At 39.0% G+C, this 19569-nt stretch overlaps 1 protein-coding gene across 4 annotated transcripts in view; it reads right to left on the bottom strand.

The window, feature by feature from the left end:
* The window catches only part of LOC106872528 (uncharacterized), a 46890-nt gene extending 27932 nt beyond the window's left edge, over positions 1-18958 (bottom strand). For 2 of the 4 annotated variants that reach the window (XM_014919552.3, XM_014919553.3), the window contains exon 1: positions 18901-18958. The gene's annotated coding sequence lies outside the window, so the exon portion shown is untranslated. Of the gene's footprint in view, positions 1-460; positions 14727-18900 lie in introns of those variants that run through there. The other 2 variants (XM_089345766.1, XM_089345767.1) reach the window with 1 other exon arrangement.
* Positions 18959-19569: the final 611 nt, after the last annotated feature.

Here is a 19569-nt window from a genome sequence, read left to right as displayed (position 1 = left end):
TCCGAGTTATAAGTTACCTGCCACCTGGGCATCCACAGGCGAAACTCAGTAACAAGAGACAGACTCAAACCATAAAAAAATGTATCTGCGATGGTACTGAGAACTCCCAACAATCAGTATTAATAGTGTATACGCGTGTATATATTATACACATAAATATATGTAAATACAATTTAGAGAAAAAGAGACTAAATTGTGCGCAGTGTAAAATATAGCAATTAAAACATTAAAAAACCCCACAGTAATCTGCTGAATCACAACGGTTTTATACGAGATTACACTCATAAATGATCGTTGATCAAACGGAAGAAAGTAAAGTACAAACTGGATTAAAACATTATTGCCACACGTTTTCGTTTGGCTACGGCCTTGTTGCTTGGGTGTATCTGGGCAGATATACGTACGCATAGAAAGGTTGTGTAAAAACAGACGAAATAGAACAAAAAAAAATGGCGATTACCTGAGAGAATATATAAAGACGACTGGTTAAAAAAAAAAGGAATAGTCAACACGTGGATATCACACTGGGTTTTAATAAAATGGTTGCCGGTCTCAGTATGTGAGTTAAGTAGGTCGTCGCCTTTTTCTCTCACTCGTAAGGAGAAAGAGAGTTAAGTGGTTCACTCAAGGCCGGCACAATTGGTAAGTCGTTATATAGGACAGAGAGAGAAGGGGGAGAGGAGGAGTGTGTGAATATATACACACAAACGGGGTCGGGGTGTTTATACCAAGGACAACAGAGGAAGCTAAGTCAACTCGCACACAATACAGTAAAAATGAAGGATAGGAAAGATATTTCTTATTCGGTGTATGTGTGTATTTTTTCTGAGGCGGGGGAGGGGTCTCTTGCTACTCTCAGTTTCATCTGCATGTACACAGGATCTTCAGGCAAATTATGACAGCAAGAGAGCGACTCCATCAAAATAAAATATATTGTTCATCTGTATGCGTGGTTTAAATTTGGCAAATACAAGATGAAAATTTAGGTACTTGCAAACGGAAGTGAAATCTATACGCAAGGACAACTACGTGTATATACGGGTGTGTGTGTGTGTGTGTATCTATGCGTGTCTATCTACACACACACGCATGCAAATGCAACGCACGCGCGCTAAAAACCTGGAGATAAATCGATAAAATAAGACTCCCAGGAGACAATAGGCACTCACATAGAGTGAAGCAGTAGTAGTAGTATGCTTAAGCCTGACACAGTATATAAGAGCTTACTTTCAATTAATCAATATTATATACACTTCCTTTGATAATATGTACAAACAATTTATTAAAACAGATATAAGCTAATAAATTCATTTAAATGGTTTATCTCATGTTTTTCGATTCCGGTTGCATGTCGCGGAACCAATTACCCACGTAAGTTGGGGTATTACTGTGTAAACGCTCTGCTTACGTCATACAAAGCGGATGATCAACTTGCTGAAAATAACCCAAATCTCATCACACTACCATCGAAAAAAAAAAGGGAAATGAAAAGGCTCTAAGGTCATGACTGGAATGACTAGACCATAATAGATCTTGAAGAGAACCGAACAAGTGGAACTGGGGCAGGGAGGTTTGGGTCTCTCTGTAACCACTCAATTCTCGTTCAAACCTCAAATGTAATCTTGCACTAATTCTAACTGCAAGATGGTCACGGAAAGAATGTCTTCGATCGTACGTCTATCAACTGGATCAGAATTCATTTGGGACTAAGCAATTGTGGTTTTGACACAAACACAATGTCACGAGTTCGAAACTTGCATCGACTGAGCTCTGCGGCCTATGAAGGAAGAATTCATAGCTATAGACTAAATCAGGGGCTCACCAAACTTTTTTCACGGTGGACCAGATAACTGAGAGAATGACGAGCGCGGGTCGCACAACCATTTTGTTCAATACAATACAGTGAATGAATACATTATAAAATAAAGACAACCAACATTTATTTACTAAAAGGTTATCAAAGATGGCGACGTTAGCAATAAGCTTGTATCCCACCCGGTGCGCACATATCCGAATCTCAAACTAAACAGCAAAAAAGGTCAGTGAGGTTTGTGAAACTGGTGCTTAGCTTTTAAGATATAATCAATATTTGCTTTGAAATTGCTGCATCCAACCAAGAGAATTGCTTTCAAATGTTCATCAGTCCACCTTGTTCAATGTGCTGACTTCACATACTTCATTATTGAAAATGTTTGCTCACAGACACAAGTTGTCCCAAACACTGATGCCATACCAGATGCAAATGCAGGTATTTACACAAAATGTACAGAGCGGCAGCGGGCTGTAGTCTGGTGACTCCTGGGCTAAATAAAGGCGAAGCTTTCAGTTCAGATGTCATTGCGGCCCACGGGAATTTCAGAATGGTACTCCTCAACTTTTTCGCAGTGCGGCTAGCCTAATAATAAGCCATGTCTCAAGCGGCCCGCTTCTCGAAAACGGTTACCACAAATCCGAGCCATAACCCAAGTCGGTACTATTTGGTTATCTCAACCCCATTAAAAAATTGGGTTATCTCCCCGCCCCCGTTTAACGAGAAATATCGGTACGTTTGGTTATCTCCAACTAAAAAGATTGTTTAACCCTCAATAAGGCCAAATGAACATAAAAGTGGAACGATGAAACATCGTTTTGAATCTGTTATTTTTATAACAATTCATACAAAACTGGAAAAAATTATGCATTTTCCTGAACCTGAAATATTTTTATAACAAAATCATAGCATGCTTATTGAGGAGGCGAAACGTCAACAATGTGTTGAAGTAGTAAATCAAAAGGATTTTTTAATCCAATCTCTTGTCGCGACATAACTCGATTTTTTTAGTGGAGATAACCTAATTTTTTAATGGGGGTGAGATAACCTAAAAAGCACCTCGAAGTTATTTACTTAAATCATGACTCGGATTCGTAGCAACCTTTTTCGAGAAGCAGGCCGAGCCGTACCGGGGGAAAAAAAAATTTTTCGTTTGGAAGTCTACTTGGCGTAGGATGTGGGAAGTCTTAAATGCCATCAAATAAGGTAGCTACGTGGTCGCTCCACCTGCTAGAAACAGCAGCTAATCTTGAACCGTCTTGATAAGGGAAACACTGGCAAATGTCCCTGCATGGATGAAAATAACAATGCTCACAAATGGAAATGTATGATAGTAGATGAACTCGATCACAGCTGATCTTGAACTGAACACGAATTATCAAAGTACAGACGAATGGATTAAGATAACCAAACGACTGACGAGTTAAATTCGTCCCATATTCTCAGCACTAACAAGGGCACGAACCAGCTCAATCCAGTTGACTTTAAATGCAGAGCTAGGAGTAACAGTCCCAATATTACTGATTTGATGAATGTTGGGTAATGACTGCGCCAGTTACGAGTTGCCTTTTGACAAGGCATAGCAACCGTTCAGCCACCCTGCCAGAAATACGGCGAAGAGGTAGCGGAAGAGCTCAACTGAGCCAATTCTTACATTGCTGAGCGGAGGAATCTGAGATGATCAATGGTCAGGATCTATAAGTTCCATCAAGAGCGTAACTGCGACACATCCATTGGGGGTGGTGTCCATAGTTGTGTAATCAGCTGATGAAAGATTCACAATGACTCAAGCCCCCAATTCAAATTCATATTGACGAAATTGGATGGCGACAGTCATGGGAATCCGCGAAAGCAGCCTCAACCGAAATGGGGTTTATCTGAAGGATCTCTGAGCTATGTTCAGAGACCCTAGTGTCTCTCCTGGTCGAGTCACTTCTCGTCACAGGTCTGGTATTGTGGACATGCGATTAAAATGTGACAGGAAAATCACAAAAATGGATTCTCCAAACCAAGAATGAGATGGTTAGATAATATCCATGGTCCCAGTCGATCACACTTGAGAACCCAGCCGGAAAGTCTGACAGTTGCTTCTCGTAGGACCCTATGGAGGAGGTGCCTGAGGACTACTGCCACAACCCGCCCAGGAATACTGGTTAGAGAAGTGTGTAAAAGGCCCCAGGTATAAACCTTGTGGTTCTTGTTTAAACAGGCACTAACTTTCTCGCCTTATCCGCAATTCTGTTATGTAATAACGGTTCTAAATTTATGTACAACTTTTGGGAAGGGTTAAGTCGATTACATCGACCTTGGTGTTGAATTGGTTCTTATTTCATCAACCCCCAAAGGATGAAATGCAAAATTGACTTCGGCAGATTTGAACTCAAAGACGAACGAAATGCTACTTGGCATTTTGGTCGGCGTTCGATTCTGCCAGTTCGCCGCCTTCATAATCATAATAAATAGGAAGCAATCTAACTAGTCCCGAATGGCCTACAGGAAAGTGATGGGGGCATTTTGTCGAGTCTGGAATTAGGGGGAAGTGCCCCATCAATTTCCCGTAGGAAAATGGAGGTCCTGACTCAACAAGCGCATGCGCGCATCCAGTCACCCACCCACCCTGTGGGATACTAATTATTGGTACACACACGCTCTCTCTCTCTCTAGCAGCGATTCTTAACTGGAGTCTATATAAAATTTTGCTGTTAAAATCTATGGGTAATAAATTGGTCATACTTATCCAATTCAAAATGTTTTAACAATTGTTATACAATTCCTAATATTTCGTTATAAAATTATAATGGGACTATTTTAAACAATGAATGTTTAGGGTCCAGGAGAGTAAAATACGAATTAAAGGGATCCATAGGCAAAAAGAAATGAACCGCTGTCTAGAGGGAGAACTTGAAATAACCAGATTTCCCTCCAGTCATAAAAGCATATTGGATAATACAGTCCAAGATACACTATTGTCCTGAAACAAAGCAGGCTTGATGTTTACAGCTTTAATTACATTGTCAATCCAACACTGAGCTGAGACTACAATAAAATGACCACGTAAGATATTATGTATGTGTTGACAGTAAAATTAGGTAATTTCCTATTTGACGTTCGTAGAACCAGTGATCTGAAAAGTTCATTTCAAAACATTTCAGTGATACATACTATAAACAGTGGGTAAAAAGTGATGGAAAATGTTCGACTTAATTTGAATAGTTTCGCCCGGGCACATGTGAGAATTCTTCAACAATCTACAGCGGGCACACCGAGCAATACAAATCGATGGATACAACGAAGGTTATCTACTGATCTCTATTTCGTTGAGATTCACAATAAAACGAAGAGCAGTGGGGCGTACGAGACATGCTAATCGAGTGGAAATGAGATTGAAACTAAAACAAATTCGATTTTACGAAGGTAATGTACAAATCAAGGGGTATAATTCATGTCATGTTTTATCCGCCAGGTAGCACCCATGTGCAACCTCGGCTATACAAGGTTCTGTGGTCTTAAATAGATAAAAGAAAGCAACTGAAAATAACGGTTACAGAAATAAAGCATAGTTTGTTATACACACGTACATTTAGTGGCATAAACTATACAAGCCGTCACTCGAATAACAATAACATACGCAAAGAAATATGGATGCCAGTTAAAGAATCGAAAACGAGGTTTAAAAACTAACGTATACATTTATACACATAAACCGATGTAGTCTCTTGTTACTCAGCGTCATTTTGTGTAACATATGGAAGGTTAAAACCACCACAATCGGCCATTTAAAATTTCGTTCCATGTTGTAGTTTGTTTGACATATAAAGTATCAGTAGAAATAGCAGTCGAACCAAACCTGAATTTAAAAAGATAAATACACGTAAATAATGGTGGAGCTGTAGAAACTATAACGATGATCACAATACCCCTCCTCTATTAATAAAGTAGAGAAAATAGAATTTGCATAATTCTTCTACGCTATGGTGCAGGCAAATTTAAAAGCAGCTTAATATATTAAACATAGCAAATTGTTAGCCCTCTGATTGTCACAGGCTCCCACGACGAGAAATACTGCCTTAGATTAATTAATAGGAACTGATGGATCGGAATTAACATGATGTATTATCAACACCACCATCACTGAGCGAGCTTTAACAGCCAAAGTACCCTCAAATGACATCTTAAAAAAAATTTTTAATACAAAAATAAATGCAGTCTAGCAGGGCAATGTTGGACTTCATACTGCTTACAAGGATAAAAATAGTGTTGCATATATAATTATGCACACATACGACACATATGCGTGCGTATATGTGAATATGGAGGGGGACACAATTCCGATAAGCATTTACCCCACCATCCACTCATACATTCCTAATCCAGTGATGACAGACAGAATAGTTCAGTTACCTAGCTAAATTAGCAATTTCCAGGTGAAAATTGAACTCATACCCACGTAGATCACACCTACACACAGCAAGTAGCAGTCAATGTCCCCCTCCTCCAACTTATTACTTCTTATACTACCACGCAACCTTTCTCCAACCACTTGTCTCCTCTTCCTCTTCCTACTACCACTGCATACGTCATAGCAACTTGCCTCAGTTACTCTCCTCCCCTTCCTTCAACCAACACTAACATACTCCTCCCTAACTATTTTACACAGGTAATGCCCTCTACTCATGTTCCCCGCTCATAAGTCATCTCTTACCGAGACTCAAAGACACCACTTCCTCTATCCTTCACCCTCGATACCTTTCTCTCTGTTTACTCCTCGTCCTCCACTCCAACTCCTCAGCAAATGATCAAGAGCCACTACGCAGTAACTAGACCTACTAGAAATAGCTACCAAATACCTCCCTAATACTATTTGAGTAATGTGGTCGCATCCGGAAAGCCTTTTATCATAAAGTAAATAGGTCGGTTTCACTATGACAACTGTAGGGACACAAACACCATACACATTAGAAATAGGCCATAGAAATACAATGTGGGAGGAAGACAGCCTATATTTTATGCTTCAACTACATAAAACGAAATTTAAAAAATCTATTCTCGAGACATATTCGTCGTAGGAATTAAGTATTTGGTCCAAGGAGGCTGAATAATATGAGATAGATGTATGACTCGGTTCCATACTTAGCTTGGTTTACTTCACATGAAGATAAAAATAAGAAACTCTTAAATAGAAATGGAAATTATGTATTTAAAGTGAACATCCCAACACAAAATAACTGGTAGTGCTAATCGTCCGACTAGTCCTAGCAATTTTTAGAGAGGGGATTACGATCCCAGTATTGGACTGGTACCGACCCTTTCGGGATCGATAAAGGCAAAATCGACCATGTTTTTGTTTTTCTTTGTATTCCAAAATAATCTCAATCCTTCACCTTGTCATAAGTTTTCCCTAAACATCCATGCTTGTTTTAAGACTTAACGGTTTCGTATGTTGAGTAATAATAAAGCTTTTAGTAGTTGAAAGAAAAAATTGGGGATGTGTGTCATATACGATGCATGGATGCCAGAGAAATATGTCTTATGTATCACGTGTGATACATAGGACAGGCAAAGGTTTCAAGACAATGTCCTAACCAGTTAACTCCAGCATAGAGCGAGGCCGATGTGGGAGGCTGTCTGACATCGCCTGTCACGGCTTGGCTTGGTTTGGTTTGTATTTTTACCGTTAATCATTTGATTCCACTTTTCTGCCCTTGCATGGGTTGGACAGAATTTATTAAGGCAGGTCTATGACCGGTTAATAAATTTCCCTATTGTCAAACGTTCTCGTAGAAAAGTGGAAATTAATGATACTGATTATCATTTAACATCCGTTTTCCATGCTGGCGGTTTGAGCAGAGCTACACCGGTACTACTTGGTTTCTAAGGCTGGACGCCATCCCTAACGCCAACCACATTACAGAGTGTAGTGGGTGCATTTTATGTGTAACCGGCACAGGGCTCTTGCACGTCAATCCTCTTCACCAGTGGGAGAGGCATTAACACTTCTGCTGAGGATGAGTCTTCTTGAGGCGCCAGATATTTCGGTGCTAGTGAAATTCATTTACAACTATCAAGTGTACACACATACAGGGTGGACTTCTTTCACTTTCTGTCAGATAAATATCCATTCACAATGCTTTGATCAGCCCGGGACTAAAGCGAAAGACATTTGAACAAGGTGCTTAGGGCTGAAGGACAGAATCCGTAACCACGTTGCTGGAAAGCAGTTATCACAATCACCTACTACTAACATATCAAGGAAAATATTTTGTGGATCAAACTAAATGACGTCACACCGGATCCTCGGTTAATATCTAACCGATCGGCACGCTTTACACGTTTAATCTAGTTTCATTTTGTAATCTTATCGCTCACGTATTTCAATCTTTGGACTGTGGCCATGCTGGGTGCGTGGCACCACCTCGTGGGGGTTTCACCGAATGAACCAGATCCCCGTATTTGTCTTTTGCCGAACCGCCAAGTTACGGAGACGCAAACTAACCAACACTGGCTGTCAAGCGTGGTGAGGGACAGACAAAAAAGACACGCTATATATATATAGTACTGGCACTCCGTCGGTTACGGCGACTAGAGCTCCAGTTGATTTGAAGAAAGGAATAGCCTGCTCGTGAAATTAACGCGCAAGAGAATGCGACATGGTTGGCCCTTTGAAATACAAAGTACTACTCATTTGCTGCTACCAGTTCCCGTCTAACAAATCTACTTACATGACTAGTCGGTCCGAGGCTATGGTAGAAAACGTACCAAAAGATGATGCACAAATGGGGCTGAACCCAAGATCAGGTAGTCGGAAAATAAGCTAGTCAACCCAATCGCCACACCTGTCGGGAAAACATCTACTGCAAGGATAAACACTTTCACATTCGTGGGGCCATGTAAACTGAGTACCGCAGATTTCTTTCAGTTACCAGAGAGAGATCAGTAGTGACCTATCGGGATTGAGGAGAAAGTAGGTACAATATTAGTCGCCGCCACCACCACCTCACGTCAGTAACTAATTTCTATCGTAGGTAGAAAATCAGATTTGGAAGGAGGGATCGATCAATCGAATCTACTGCTGTACTTCATTTTATCGAACTTAGCACGATTCGAAACCTCTCTCAGCGAATAGTTATCATTGCAGCAATAATGATTCTTGCACAGAAACGAGTCAAACCCTGACGTTAAAGTATGATCAATACCACTGGAAATGGAAACAGAGTCGCCGTTACTCAGCCAGACATCAGTTTACCGCATCCAACCACCTGTATACACGAGCCAACGAGAGCTTCTACAACTTGCTAGAAATAACTATAGCACCTTCAAATCACACTACTGTCTTAGTGAAGAACATACTGGACAATGTGATCCCAAATGCACTGCACCAAGGGAAAAGCATGATGGTCATGGTTGAAATGCCTTTCATCCATAGGCTTGCTCGGCCCAACAACAGAGAAGCCGAGCTTCACGCATTTAAAAGACTGGCAGCGACCATTAAAAGTTAACATAAGCGAAACAGGCTACGATGCGAAAATAAGTATATTTGTTTTATCTCCGTAACCCTAATAACGGGTGTCCCACTTGGTTTGTAGTTTGACTTGCTAGAAATAAGACAAATCCCCCTCAAAATCACATTTAGTAGGTTTTCGAAAAACGCGGACACCCGTGATGCAATCCGAAATAGTAATTGAATAATGGACGAAATGGCCACAAACTGGAACACTTTAATTGACCATGGAACTAAACAGCACGTTATGTCACTTGTGTGTATTCAGGCGGCGAGCTGGCAGAATCGCGAGTACGCTGGGCAAAATGCTTTGCGGCATTTCGTTCGACTTCACGTTTAGTTCAAATTTCGCCATGGTCCACTGAGACTTTCGGGATCAGTAAATTAAATACCAATTAGTGAGCGATATAAACGACTTCGCTCCTCTCCCGAAATTGCTGGCCCTTGTATCAACAATTGAAACCATTATCTACAGTTAACTATTCTCCCATGCACACACACTACCGTACACAAGTTTCTGTCCACTACTCCTGGAAGAGTCGTGGGGGGTAGGGTTCTCAGGTATCGCATCCATACCAAACATCTCCAACTGGATTACCAAGTGCGATCAATTGAGAACATAGACATTATCCAACCATCTCGTTCTACCCCTAGGTCTCCTGTCGATTAGTTTGTCCGAAGTACCGGACCTGTGGCCTTTCTTAATGCGGAGACCGAGCTACATACCCTGTCAAGTAACATTACTCTAGAAATCCTTCAGAATCCCATTTCCGCCGCTTGTATACACTCATTTTTTCCTATTATCTTGCTGTCGTTTATGCAACTACGCTACCCCCACAAGGCCCATGTACATTTAGTCAGTCGAAAAAACTGCACTTGGGTCGCGGCACTATCACATCAAAAGTGTTGTCCACAATATAAATACTGTGCTCCAGAGGACAAGGTCGAAACCTGACGTTCAAAACAGAACCACTTCCTTGAAGTGACAAAACTCATTTTAAACTTACTCCAATATCGTCTGTTTGCATGCGTAGATATTACCAGTATTCCCACCCCACCCCCTGAAAGCTGATCTTCAAACACTGAGCCTTATGAAGGAGATAACAGAAGAGAGATATGTGACTCAAGGCCTGCCGAAAACAACTGAAATTCCTAAAACCAAGGTGCCACGTAAAAAGCACCCAGTGAAGTGGTTGGTGTTAGGAAGGGTATCTAACCGTAGAAACGAAGCCAAAGCAGACTATGGAACCAGGTGCGGTCCCTGGCCTTGTCAGTTCCTGTCAAGCCGTCCAACCCATGCTAGCATGGAAAACGGACTTTAATGTCTTTTTCAGAGCCGCCAATATCTTCCACTAGATGGTCGTTTCCTTTCACAGAGGAAAAAAAAATTTTTTTTTTTAAAGAACAATCTTAACTGAAAAAGGAACGGCACGATCGACTGAGATCGATCTGAAGAAGTGTATATTTAATCTTAATGCCTGAAATATAACGAGTTTGGAAAATTCACAAAAAAGTGTTCAAATCCTTACTGTATTGCTAGGGTAGAAAAAGAAGAGTTAGCTGGATGGATCTGTTGGAAATAATAAAGAATTGAAGAGAAAAAGGAGATAAGTGACACCATAATTATTTCAATATTTTATTTATACACAAAAGCTGGGGTCTCTGATGAATCGAGATTTGAATCAGACATTTAACTTGTTTGAATACAATGACCTAGAAATTTTGAACATGCTCACGTCATTCAGTCACCATCCATCTACTTCTATTGTCATTAGCTGCGCTCAAGCAGGGGCACTGCCTTAAGGGTTTAATCCAGTGATCCTCAACCATTTTTTTTTTTTTTTTTGATGAGCCTCATAGTAATTCAATGTTTAAAAATCCTATAGTATTTTTTTAAATGGTTAAAATATTGTGCAGATAAACATTAACAAAATCTTTTATGAACCCAAGAATCATATTGGAGCCCGGTTGAGAACCACTGGTTTAATCGAAGAAATCACCCAGTGTTTATTCTACTTTCTCTTGCCGAACTGCAAACAGACAAATCAACACGGGTGTTAGGCAGCGGGGGTGGGGTCACATACAGAGGTTTTTATTTCCGTCTACCAAATCCACTCACTCAACTTAGGTCGGGCCGGAGCTGTAGAATGCTCTTGTCCAAGTGCCGCATAGTGGGACTGAATCCAAGACTACATGGTTGGGAAGCAAGCTGACCACACAATCACGCTTGTACCTATAAAAAAAAAAGCTATCAGCTGCTAGATACCAAAACCCGAGATTGAACTGGAGACCTTTACACCTTCAGTCTAACGAATTGCTCTCAACTGAGCTATACGTGAACTCTACCTCCTTTATTCTATTTTTACCTACATGTACATGCATAGTACACACAAATGCTCGACATCTGTTTATAAACCCCCACAAAGTCTTTTCATACAAAATTAACTTCCCCCCTACTATTTCTCACACACACACTGATTACAGAACAGATGAAACACTCCCGTTGGATTTTTTTCTTAAAGTACGAGTGTTGTTCAGACAAATCTACTTGAATTAGGTGTGCCAAGTGGCTGAATATTCCAAACACGTGTACTTTTACAGTAATTCCCAAGTAGAAGCATCATATACAACCGTGATGCCCAATATTTCAACGGCAGCCATCATATTTAAGTACTGACTAAGCGAAAGTACGTAACAAGATTTGTTGCAGTTTTTACATAAAATGGTTTGTCAGTGCCGTAGTTTAATACAAGCCAAACTTCCTTCTTCCCACGCTCACAAATGGAGTTTTCCTTAAAGAGCATTCACGCGCTTTAAAGAAACACGGCTCTGGGTAGAAACTGAGTCACTCAGATATGGTCGTTCATAGGAGCCAAATCCTATATATATATACGTGTGTGTGTCTTAAAAATATAGGAAGGCATGTAAATGCTAGGCAAAGTCCTGGTTGTTGAAAAAGACAAGCGGTTTCGAAATTAATATCTTTACCTTATAGAGGAAAAATGGTCATGGAAAAGGTGATGGTGGGAGGTATAAAACTGAATTTTTTATTATTTTTTTTTAATTAAAACACCATTTTCCCAGAATTTTAAATTCCGGCAACACCGGAATACATATTTGTAAAGAGAAAAAAAGAACAGAAAACCGTGCTCTTTTGTTTCTCAATGAGATATAGAAACATCCATTTCGAAACTCCAATGAAACAGTCACCTATCTAGTTCCATCAGGTTGACACCAAAGCCCAAACCACCCACACAACCCCCTGCTTAATAAGGAGATAATCCGATAGACGAACCACCGGCTAAATAAAAAAAAAAATCACTGGAACCCGTTCTCCGCCGTGCGGTGCGGCAGCAGCCCTTAAATTTCGAACTAGTATCCTGTTACCACATTCAAATATTACATCTGAGACAACGGTGATCGTAGACCAAATTGGTTCTCAAAACTGGCAAAATACCAAAACCACCACCACCATCACCGCCAAAATAAATTTTAAGAAACTTCTAATTTCGAGATGAGATTAGTCGATTCCGAAGTCGGAGGGAGATTAGTGGAAAAAAATTACCGTCACAGTACTTTTACTCAGAACGTAAGGAATCAGAACAAGGGATTTTTTTTTCACACGTTTAAACTGTTCAATAACCCCCGAACATCCATAATGCTGTTGTACTGAACACAGCAAATTTGTTTTGTCTGTACACATTTAAATCACAACATCCCTGCCCCATATGAAACATAAGCTTAGGGGACTCTTTAGAAGGGAGAAAAGGTTCATTGTTTAATGACGATCCTTGGATTTAATAAAGGGCATTGAGGACGGAATTTCAGTTTCACCTCTCACTTCAAAATGCATGCTTTTTATATTTGACGGTGGAGTAAATATTTGTCAAATAAGAAATCGGAATCAATAGAGCACCCTACTAACATATTCCGTAATTAACCAAGTCTCTTCAGGGCCAGTCATTAGGGAAACGCCTGTCATCAACAAGACGACTTGGCCTGGGGCATAACTAGAGCCCACCCACCCCCGACTTTGGATGATCATAACTTTCAGAAAAATAAATATTTTTTTAATGAAATTTTCTATGAATATGGGGTTAAATCATGTTGATTCCGAATATACAGAATTGGGGGGGGGGCGGAAAATTCACCGGAGTATACACTATAATCCGTCTTAACTTATAAGAAAATGGATATTTTTTTAATGAAATTCTCTACAAACATACCTCGGACTATGTAGATTCCGAGGACAGGAATTTGGGGGGAAAACAATTGGGGGTTATTTTTGAGAACCGTTCCCCATTCGGGGGTATTTCGGAACAAGTCATCCATATTTGTTTCATTTTCTCCGTTTTGTACGTTTGTGAATCCGTAGCACACACAATTTTAAAAGTTCAAACGGGGAATCATTTCATTCAATATCATGTTTATTATAGAGATTATGTAACAATTTCTACTTTACACTTCTATATTTAACTGTGCGTGTATATTCCTTATTTTTGCTTCTGGTGTCTTCTGCTTTTCTATTAGAAGCGTTTACCTGGAAATTTACTTAAAGTGAAAAAAAATTGTATGCAACAGCTAAGTAGTCTCAACATATTTCTGTGTACTAGACATTTAGTTGTTATTCTTAGCATAACGAGTTTTCTGGTGAGGGCTTCATTTGTCGTCATTGCCTGTTTATGGCTTCAGCAGAAATCTACGGATGCACAAAACGGAGAAAATGAAACCAATATGGACGACTTGTTCTGAAATACCCCCCAGTGGGGAACGCTTCTCAAAAATAACCCGAAAATTCCTATGTCTGCGGAATCGACATGGTCCGAGGTGTATTTGTAGAGAATTGAAGTGGACTCCGATGAATTTTCTGAAATTCCCCCCCATCCCCTCCTAACCCCCCCCCCCCAAAAAAAAAAATTGTAGATTCGTAATCTACATGATATACTACATATTCGTAGAAAATTTCATTAAAAAATATCGATTTTTCTGAAAGTTATGATCATCCAAAGTCGGAGGGGGGGGGGGACAGAAATCTATAGTTATGCCAGCCCTGGTTATGACATTTATTTGTCGCACCCTTGTATCCCAATTGTCTGCAATAACTACTTATATATTATACTGGCAGTCCACCATTATGTCAAAGGAACGAGGGAGAGGGTTAGTGCTGTTCGGTATTTACCCTGGTTCTTAATATTATTTTTCACTAACCTCAGTAGGAAGAAGTAACCTAAAACTGGTAGGAGTTTGAACTCAAGTCCTGGTTAAAATAGCCAGCGACCAAAGACGATAACGTGCCAAGCCTACCACTAAAACATTCGGAAAATGGCAGGTATATCGGTGGAGTTAAAGATCATGGACCCCCACCCCACCCCCGCGATTTTCTTTTTTTTACAGGAACACACTATATCGAGGGCGGAGATTCCGAATCTGCATTTCAAAATCTAAATCCCTAACCCAAATTTCTTAATTTTTTACGTTTTCAAAAAATTCTTTTTGGCGAAATATGTAAAAAATACGGAGACTGATTCTGTAAAATTTCAATTTTTCAAATAAACATCCCCTCTCCTGCGCCCTATGACAAGTGAAATTGAAGTGTTTTCTCTACTAATGTTTCATGACGAACATAACCCAACATGTGATTAAGGGTCTTTTAGAATTAAGATGTAAAAATTAGATTTTTTGCACACACACACACACACAAAATCACATTAAGAAAATTTTTTTTGTTTTAATAATTCGTATTTAGAAAGTTGATCCTCGGTTTGTCTGTTGTTTCTAGCTTGTAAGATTTCTGGTTGGGGCGCACTTAAAAATTGAAGATTTTGAAACCCCCCCCCCCCCAAAAAAAACACGTTTTCATTATTTGCCCCTCTGGCAAAGGAGGGGGGATTTCACCTTGCCATAGGGTGGAGGGGAGGAGTGTTTATTTTTGAAAAATTGAAATTTTGCAAAATTTTTTTTTGAGAATCGTAATCTCCGTATTTTTCTACGTATTTCGCCTAAAAAAATTTCTTAATCGAAAAATGAAGAAATGGGGGGGGGGGGATTTTTTTCTTTGGTAAAATCGTGTTTCTAGCATGTCAGGTTTTCTGTTTAGATACTTTTTGCGTCTGCTATTTTATAATTCTATGCATGCGTGAAACAGTAGAGAAAACACTTTAATTTCACTTCTGAAAGAGCGGAGTAGAGGGGGGGGGGCGGGCGAAAAATTGAAATTTTCACAAATTTTCCTTCTCAGAACCATAATCTCCGTATTTCGCTAAAAAAAATTTTTTAGGTGAAAATTTCAGAAATTTGGGGAGGAGAAATTTAAACTTTGAAATGCAGATTTTTTTTTTTTTTTCGCAGATTTGGAATTTCCATCCTAGATGTGTTCCTATAAACAAAAACAAAAAAAAAATCGCAAAGGGGGGTTGCGATCCATGATCTTTACATCCGCCGGCAGATCCAATGAATGAACTTTGATCTAAGATCTGCTTTGAACCAAGCTGGCGCCGGATTTAATCCACTCCACGATAAAGAAGCTAAACCATATGGTGAGGTGTTAGGGTGTGCTAGACCCATACAACCCACAGAAAGCCGGTAAAGCGTTTTCTTTTTTTTTTTAACCATGGGGAAGAAAAAGTCACCCACAATAGACTGATTATCTCACCATGTCAATCCTATCAGTAATATCGCAAGTGTAGCCGTTCCAAATCTGCCCCTCCTTTACCTTTCATTTTTTACTTCAAAATACAAAATGGAAAAAAATAAAATGAGTCTTTCCATAAGGTGGTTGCTATTTCTAGAAGAGCGACTATTTAGATGTTCCCTGATTGGCATGTCCTCGACTGAAATGTCCCCTAAACATTGTACTTAATCCGGTGCTCAGTTTCTGCCGTTCGAATCATGTTCGACTTGCAGCTTTGGTTCAAAGTCACATATTTAAGGGAGAGAGCGATATTTATATTTTTAGACCTTGAAAGCTCGTTCCAACAGGATTTGAACCCGAAACAAAAAGGTACATAACTCTCTCCTAGCATTTTTATTGATACTGCTGGTCGGCAAAGAACCGCTGATCCGGATGGAATACTGTCACCCCCCCCCCCCCACTCCAGGAAAACATGGATGGTTACAAATGGAACAAGTAATGTTTGTTCCTTAAAACATGGCTAGCTAAAACATCGCCCCGACTGCGTCCTCACAAATTTATAATTATATTCAGTTATAATAAAACATAGGTTCCTCTTCTAGATTAAATTTATTCTTAATGTTGACAATGACTTCCAAGTTTCGGCCATCTAAGCTATCGTCGAACGACGGCTTAGCTGGCCGAAACTTTTAAGTCACTGCCAACATTGTTCAAGAATCAAATATAGCAACGGACCATTAAATTTGTTTATAGGGGAAAATACTGAAAAAGAAAAAAAGGTATCAGGTGGTCGTGGGATTTGCTAATGACAACTAAATCGCCCTTAAATCACACAACTTTTATTTTTCTTGCATAATCGTAGTAATTCCAGTGTGTAGAACACAAATTCGCAAAAATTCTGAAAATTCCCCAAAATAAAAAGAAATTGAGGGCATGGAGCAGAATTGCGCCTATATACATACATCCATCCACGAAAACAAGTCATGATACGCTATAATCCACAAAACCGGTAGAAGATAAGTACATTTATTTATAAGATATATATATATATATATATATATATAGGGGGGTATATAGATATATATACATACACATACATACAAAGAACTGACACGAAACATTACACTCGGCTGCGCACGTGGGTGTAAATGAAATATAATAGGAAAGAGGACAATGTACTTCAAGGATGATATAAAATACATATGGTGAGGCTTCTCACTCAAAAAGGAGAGTTGTATTGAAGTGGACAATGAACATAGACTTCTACATTTGGGGAAAAAGTATTTTGTACATTAAAAATGTACAGGGAAAATTTTAATATCTCCAACTGTATTAATGGAAAAATAAAATTGTGTTGAATTCTATATACTTTATTGAGTGATGATAAAAGCCGGATGGCGGAGAAGTTGAGCACGCAAAACCCAAGCTTTAACCGATATATACACATACCTTGCTTAAAGTACACAGATGCGTAGGTGTGCATATTATATATACATTATATATATATATATATATATCACAAAGTGCGGGCGTATGTATATATTGACCATATATATATATATATATATATATATATATATATATACACAAAGTGCGGGCGTATGTATATATTGACCATATATATATATATATATACCCACACACATTCCTAGTTTTTCAAAGAGACACAAACTCCCTACACACACAGATATACGTTTTTATTAGACACTCTCTACAAGGTGCTTTCCTTTGATTATATATATGGCTATCTTTCGTTTATTTATATATATATATATATATTACCGACATGAGGTGCATATAAATATAACGGTTATATAACAAGTGCTTACGTAGACCATTATACACACCATACATACTCGCGCGCATTAAAAAGAGATGCTACAGCTTGGCCTCAACAATAATATCTCAATATACTCATACAAACCATATATATATACGCACACGGAAGTGAGTTCACATGTATATTGAATACACTAACGTTCAAGCGTTCAAATATACATACATTTCTATGACCCTGTCTGTGGATGCGTATACAGGAGTATATGAATATATACAATATATACACATTAACAATTCTGTCAGCTAACATTTTACATCTGCTATACGAATAGTGAGTATATATAGTCTTCCACAGGTCACCAATATTTTTATGTATATACATGGGACATTATATATATATATGCGTATAAAGACACGCAGAGACAAAACGCATATATACACGCACAATCATAATGTATGCGTGTGAAAGTATGTGTGTATATATAGATATATATACGCACACATACAATGTGTGCGTGCGTGTAGAGCAGGATAGAAAATAGAGAAATGTTAAATGAAGCAGCGACAGACATTCAATGTCTATTATAGATATTTCTACGTAGACGGCAGATTTCCATTACAGACGACTATAAAGGATTCAAATTTTGTACTTGGTTAAATACAATTTGTACGAATGTTAACAGCAGACGTCGATATGAATATTGGTAACATTATTTCAAGAGAGAGAAAAGGATGAGAGATGATAGAAGGTGTCACCATCATGTCGTCATCGGCGCCCGCCATTATAGCCCGCTCACATATCCAGCCATTCACTATCCTAACACCCCAACAAAAATCCAGCTGAAATCGTCGATAAAACCACGCAAGAAACAGTCATCCGGTTAGAAAGAACACTAAGGAAAGCGTAAAGAAACACAGACATGTAGAATTAGGAAAAGAAATGGCGGATGATTGATGAATATTACAAGAAAATTATAATTTTTTTTTTTTTTAATGAAAAAAAACCCCGCCATGGCAATGGCTTCAGCATACAAAAAAAACATCATCCAACTGCATCGATAGTATTGCAGAGACCAGACATGGATGAAAATTACAAAATGTTGATTTGAAATGACTGAGCAGAATAAATATAGATCGATTGTGAAAAAATACGACATGTTCTGCCGTTGATTTAATACTTACATATTTGGCTAAACTGTGTAACCCACCACCGTTACTTCTGCTTCTCTGGATTGGAGTTCCGGAGAATCTCTAAACCGCGCGCGTCTTACTCAAAAGAATGCTGGGAAGGAATTATATTTCTTTTATTTGTTTTTTTGTTTTCAAATTTTCGGCAGTATTTTTCAGTGCTTTATAATTTTCGTCTTTATTTTTCTAAGTAAGTTATTTTCTTCGATTTCTATCAATTAATGTGTTTCTTAATATATTTGTCTTTATTAATGTTATTACTACGAATATTGATTTCCGTCAGGCGCCGGGAATTGTGGGAATGTGGTGTGTGTGTCCAGAAGCGTATGTGTAAGACTAAGTGTGAGTGAAGTTGAAGATTCTGAGTGAAGTATGGAAATCTAGTTCATGACCTTGCACTATTTTTAGATGACGCACAAAGCAGTGATTTGCCTGAGCGGTGACAGAATCCCGACCAATCAACAAAGAGTACGCTTAGAAGGGGCTGAGAAATGGCGCGAAAACTGAAGCCCAGGATTGTTCGCTTATATCGATATTTAATCAAATAAATTAAGTCGTGTATTAGTTACTGAACGGAGGTTGTGATTTCGTGATAAATTGGGGTTATAATCGATTATATATCGAAGTGAGTAATTGACTTCTGGTACCTGTCGTTACAGAGGG

Source organism: Octopus bimaculoides, chromosome 29 (genome assembly GCF_046866305.1).
Source record: "Octopus bimaculoides isolate indiv1 chromosome 29, ASM4686630v1, whole genome shotgun sequence".
NCBI lineage: Eukaryota > Metazoa > Mollusca > Cephalopoda > Octopoda > Octopodidae > Octopus > Octopus bimaculoides.
The sequence above is the reverse complement of the archived record's forward strand: the minus strand, read 5'-3'. Positions and strand labels throughout refer to the sequence as shown.